The sequence below is a fragment of the Diuraphis noxia genome, unplaced genomic scaffold (genome assembly GCF_037042655.1).
Source record: "Diuraphis noxia isolate RWA-SAM2 unplaced genomic scaffold, SU_Dnox_SAM2 contig0001, whole genome shotgun sequence".
Classification (NCBI taxonomy): Eukaryota; Metazoa; Arthropoda; class Insecta; order Hemiptera; family Aphididae; genus Diuraphis; species Diuraphis noxia.
Genome location: NW_028301711.1, coordinates 82,917,452 through 82,923,649, shown reverse-complemented (window position 1 = coordinate 82,923,649; position 6,198 = coordinate 82,917,452). Strand labels below are relative to the sequence as shown.

The 6,198-nt window shown below is 25.4% G+C and overlaps 1 long non-coding RNA gene across 1 annotated transcript; it reads right to left on the bottom strand.

The window, feature by feature from the left end:
- Nucleotides 1–1,148: 1,148 nt before the first annotated feature.
- On the bottom strand, nucleotides 1,149–5,531 carry LOC149062103 (uncharacterized). Its single transcript, XR_016189448.1, has 5 exons — nucleotides 5,106–5,531; nucleotides 4,941–5,032; nucleotides 4,751–4,860; nucleotides 4,524–4,673; nucleotides 1,149–4,450 (listed from the first exon to the last, which is right to left on the bottom strand). It is a non-coding gene; the product is annotated as an uncharacterized LOC149062103 (long non-coding RNA).
- Nucleotides 5,532–6,198: the final 667 nt, after the last annotated feature.

The window sequence follows — 6,198 nt, the reverse complement described above, 5'->3', positions numbered from 1 at the left end:
CATATGTTTGAAATAAATGCAAGTCTTTTTTCATAATCTGTTGGTCTTAATCCTTGAACCAACGCCACTTTATATGGATATAACTTGTGTTTTTTTAAGATCCTATGTACAGTGGTTTTTGACACACCAACTTCCTGTGCCAACATTCTCGTAGAAACATGTGGATTTATACTAATAGATGCCAAAGTAAAAACCTCTAGTTGTTCATTAACTACTTTTTGTCTTACAGTACCAATAAGATTGCCATTAGGTAATCTACCTGAATTAATAAATTTAAAAAAAAAAATCATTCATGTTGACTTAATTCTTAATGTAATACCATGGGTTGTGAAATACCTGTTCTATGAATACAATTTTCAACGTTTTGAAAAGTTTTTGGAGCTGGTGATTTTCTATGGGGAAACCTTTGTTTATACAAAGCAGCAGCCTGCCTATAACTTTTACCTGCTTCACCATAAATCAATAACATATCAATATAATCAGAGTTGCTATAAATATAAGGCATTTTTAGAACAGAATTGAAATTAAATTAAATAGAAATAGGAAAGAAATTGTAATTTGTTCATGTGCTGTTGAAAAACAATATTAAAAAATATTATACCTATGTTAATAATATAATTATGAAGGGTTTTAGATTTAATTGAATAGTCGAGTATTTTTATACAGATAGTATAACTTAAGCATTGGATAAAACTTAATTAATAAATAAACCTGTTTGGTTATCATCTACAGATGTCAATTACAATAAGATTATGCAAATATGAAATAAAGTTGTATAAATGGTTTATATTTGGAACATTTACCTAATGAAATCCACCTATAAAAGGTAATTTCCCAATCATATAATATTATTAATGATCATTCAAGGTTCACACTTTGTAAGAGTTAGGTTCAGTGACAATTACAGTTTGAGTTTGAGTTAAAATAAAAAATTTGATCATGAGCCTGTATCGTTTATCTCGTTCAGATTTAGGTTCTACGAGCTCAGTAAATGAGTCTACAGATCTCATGAAAAAATATAAAAAATATAAAGAAATGAGTAAGGAATTGTTTTCTGACAATGAAGAATTAAAACACGTAATGCATGTACAAATAAACAATTTTCTTACTAGTTTATTAAAAAAAAAAAACAATAATCATAACATTTCTTTTGAATAAGTTTTTAACAATTTAAAATTACAATTAATGTATATTTATTTCAAAGTTCCAATCTTTAAAAAAGTGTGGTTTTACTTTTAGGCAAAATTAAATTTAGAAAGGAAATATGAGCTGGAGTGTTTCAAAGTCTCTGATTTAGAGGCGATTAATTGTCAGTTGTTGGAGGATGTAGCAACATTGAAAACTGCTCTGGTAACTAAAATTAATTGAAATAAAACCACAATTTTACACATAAATTATACTTCATTTTTTTACTTCTTTATACCTGTATACATATGATCATTATATTCGTAAACTTTAAACAAAATTAAAGGAAAATCAAAAAAAAGATTTTGAAATAAATATAAAAGCTCGTCAAGCTATAATAGATGAAGAGCATGAAAAAAGTCAGGAAATGAAAAAAGAGCTGACCTTGTCAGAAGAACTGAACACATCCTTAGGAAAAGAGATAATGGCCTTAACATTGAAAACGGTAATGTATCAATATTATACACAATAAATATTTTACTAGGTCATAGCTAAATACATTTTGAGGGGGATTTTTAAATTTTTTTTTTTTACAATATATGTTAATATTACAATTTTGTTTGTACTATTTATTTTGCGATTATAATGAATAACACAGTACATTTACCTAATAATATTAATTTAATATGCTAAAATAAAATAAAACCAATAAATAATGTAAATACCCATACATATTATAATAAGTGGTGTATCTAATTAAAAAAAAAAACACAAACAATTTTAAATCTAAAGAATCGATTGAAGGGTACAATGTATTTATGATAATAAAATGTACATACTATTTTATTTTATAAAACTTATATGAATAACAAATTACTAAAGTGTTTACTAACAAAGATGTAATTATTAAATTGTTTATAATAATATTATTATAGCAAGAACTTCAACTGACTAAAAAAACTAATGAGAAGATGTTAAGTGAGATGATTAACCATACAGTTGCAGTTGATAAAAAAGTAAGTCCCTAGACATAAACCTATAATTATTTAATTTTTCTTTTAATAAAATATAAGTTATTTACAACTGATACTTCTAGTGTGAATCATGGTGGTGTGCTAAGCACTCAAATTTAGCTGAGATCCATAAGAAGATAGTCGATAGATATAAAAACTTCGGAGGATAAAAATAAAATAGATTTGGCGCTAAAACGCCAAAATTACTGGCGTAGAAACAATGAAGTAATTAAGAACATTTGATATCGCTATAATCTTTATATGTCAAGCTATTAACTTATATCTTTTTAGATCAAATGTTGTGTGTATAGCCGTAAGATAGGAATAGATAAACATTCAGTCCCCCTGATTGCTGGGTGCAATACCAAAAAAAGGTCAACCATAATAATAAGGATCATCTGACAAACCTGGAGAGTGAATCAATGTCTTTCGTGATTTCTGACGATGAAGACGACAACAAATAAAATAAGAATTTGTTTAATAAAAAATTGTAGAAGAATGTTAAGTTATTTTTTAATTTGTACCTTTATATCTTAATTTAAGTAAGCAGCTTACTTTTTGCCATTTTCTAATTTTAATTCAATAACATTGTGTTATAATTGGCGCTATAAACCTAGGTTTTTTTCACTAATGCTGCAAGCTGATGAATAAAAAAAAATCAACACTTAATAATATAAGTAAACAATTTGTTGGCTAAAGGTTCAAAATAAATAAAAGTGTTATTATAAGATAACGTAACGGTTTGCAACTAGCAGAGGATTCATGTATAATACAATAAACTCTTAAGTGTTTCAAACAATTTAACCATCATCATAAGAGAAATTGATGTCACATATGTCATGCAGAAAATTAAAAATATATTAATTAATTAAATATAATATACATAGGGGAATGTGGATTAGGTTATGTGTAATATCAATGTGCGCAAAGTCTAATTTTAGAAGAATCATTGATTTGATTATTTACTTGAACTCTGGTCTCTGGCAATATGTAAATCATAAAAGGGATTTCAATTATACTTTGTAATTATTTTCAAATACAATATCTGCAACAATAATTTTATTCATCACTTATAATACTTATTATACAATACAGATTATTTTTTATTCATTTTTTTTTCAAATTTTTACAATCTATTAATATTGATAGTGGTGGGCCATCAAAAAATTAATCATTGGGTACGTGTTTGACATGCTCTTCTTACACAAAAATACATTAAGGGTCTTCAACCTAAAATCATGGGGAAGGCTCACAATAAGTTTTAATTTATAATTGTATTTTACTATTTTTCTCCAATTGGATACCCTAATAAATTTTCTTTAATCTTATGCCTCTGTTTGGTAGTATTTAAACATCTGAACACTATACCTTATGAAAACCTAATTAATCCAAAACAAAAATTAGATTGACTGATACTCTTAAGAATAACTAATTTTGGTCAACTATAAAAAAACTCAATAAAGCTATTACCTATTTTATAATATGAAAATATTTTTATTTATTAATGAATAAACAATAAAGGAAAATTATTATGGTTTTTATCTTTTTTTCTGAAATTCTCTTTTAGGTTGAAGACCCCAGTCTTAAAAGGTACATGAGAAATGTGACATTAATTATTCCAACAATTTCAAATCATTAACTTGATTATTTAATGGAATATTTTTTATTATTAGGAATTAAGTGAACATACTAATATGCTATGAAAATGAAATATTCAAAGAAATACAACATGTTTACTCACTACCCAGGGTTTTGAATCTACACACATTCAACTGTTCAAGACACAATAAAAATTACAGGATGCCATTATTTTCCTGTTAAGTTAATTGCAATAGGTAGGAATTGATCAAGTATTTAAGTTCCTATATTATTAGAGATCTATGAAAATCCTTAACACTCAATACATAATACTCCTAATTTACTAAATTACTAAATTTAAAACACTAATATCAAGTAAGTTGTAGGTACCAGGTTAATTACAGCTAACAATATTTTTTTTATGAGCTATAACTTAACCATTTACATGTTTTATTTTTTGATAAAATCAAACATTTGATTTATTTTCTTTTATATTTGAGATGAACTGGATACTATTACTAGTCTTCTGATGGTTGTATGTATACAAACGACATACATGATATGTATACTGTAGGAACCTATGATAGGTATAACTAGTGAATAGGTACTAGAACTATTAAAACGACAAGGTACCAAGCAATAGTAATACGCTTATTGATTATACAACAAACTTGAATACATTTCCAACCTCACCAAAAATACTTCAATGTTGACAACCGCTTAGCTAAGATTATCTTAAAATAACAATAAGAAAATAATACAATTAGGTTGAGTATAAATCATTAAAAACAAATAATAGGTACTCACAGAGTAACGAAAATGCTATTTTGCAATTAAATTAAAATCTTCAGTATATTTTACTTCGCAAATTTTTCTTGTTAAGCGATTTGAAGTTTTGAGGAATTGAAAATGTTTTTTGATGTTTTATTTTTTGATTTCCTGTAGGTATCTAATTACCTACCAAATTTTTATAAAGAATGATATAATAATAGAATAAAGTTAAATAGATACCTAATAAAATAATTATAACTAACCAGCTAATGATAGGTAGGTATATAATTGACAATTGTTCATACATATTTCCAAGAATGTTTTCAATGTGGGAAGCCCATGGAAATATTGCTGTTGTACCTATGTACTTACTCTAGATATGATACGTATAACTAGTGAATATTAGTACTATCAAATCGGCAAGGTACCAAGCAATGGTAATATTATGCTTACCTATTGATTATACAACAAACTAGAAATGTTGAAAACAATTCCAACCTCACCAAAAATATGTCAATGTTGACAACCAGTTAGCATAGATTATCCTTCAATAACAATAACAATATAATACAATAAATTGGGTTGAGTATAAATTCATTTAAAACAAATAATACTCACATTGTAAAAATGTTATTTTGCTATAAAATTTAAATCTTTATTATATTTTATTTTCCAAATTTTTCTTGGTAAGCAATTTGAAGTTTTGAGAAATTGAAAATGTTAATTGATGTTTTATTTTTTGATTTTCTGTAGGCATCAAACTACTGACCAAATGTTTATAAAGAATGGCATCATAAGGTAATAAAATAATTATAACTTACCAACTAATGATAGGCAAGTAAGTACATAATTGTTCAAACATATTTCCAAGAATATTTTCAAAAAAATTGTGTTCAATCTATTAAGCCCATGAAAATATTACTCATACAGTCAATACAATGTTTAATGTACTAAACACTGGAAAATTAGTTTAGTCCATAAAACAACATTGAAACTTTATTAAACACTATAATAGGTACATTTATCTGTAGAGAATAATTAACATTCAAAGCACATGTTGATCTTTGGTACTTGATTAAAAATAATAATTTTTTAACTTTTTTATAAGTATATTAAGTATAATAATGTTAATGGTACTTAACAAATAAATTTATGATTTAGAATTTATAATACAACTAAATAGTAAATAGCAAGAATAATAATTTAATTATTAAAATGAAATGATAGACATAATATTTTATAATTGTAATTCCTGACTCCTGGTCTATTGAATATTGTTATCAGACGATAATTTTTTGATCAATAATATTAATCAAATATTATCAGAAAACGATACAAGATTATAATATCAAAACTTTAAAATGATGGTTCACTACAATATTTATTTTATGGACTCTGGCCCTTAATCACACTACTATGGTAGGACAGGTATCAATTAATAATTCACAGTTTTTCTAAAAACTAGAAAAATTATTAAAAATCAGGAGATTAATGAAATTAAAATGTTGAAACGTCAATATTTTCAGAAAAATGAACTCTACAAAAGGGCTATCTTCAATATTTTTTTAAATAACTAATTTAAAAAATATATTTTTTAACTTTTTTACCAAAACATTAAAAAATTAATTACTTGTAGTGCTTACCATTGTGAGTCTTAATAAAAAATCAGAATTACGATATCTCCATTATTTCAGGAGATATCGCAATGAGT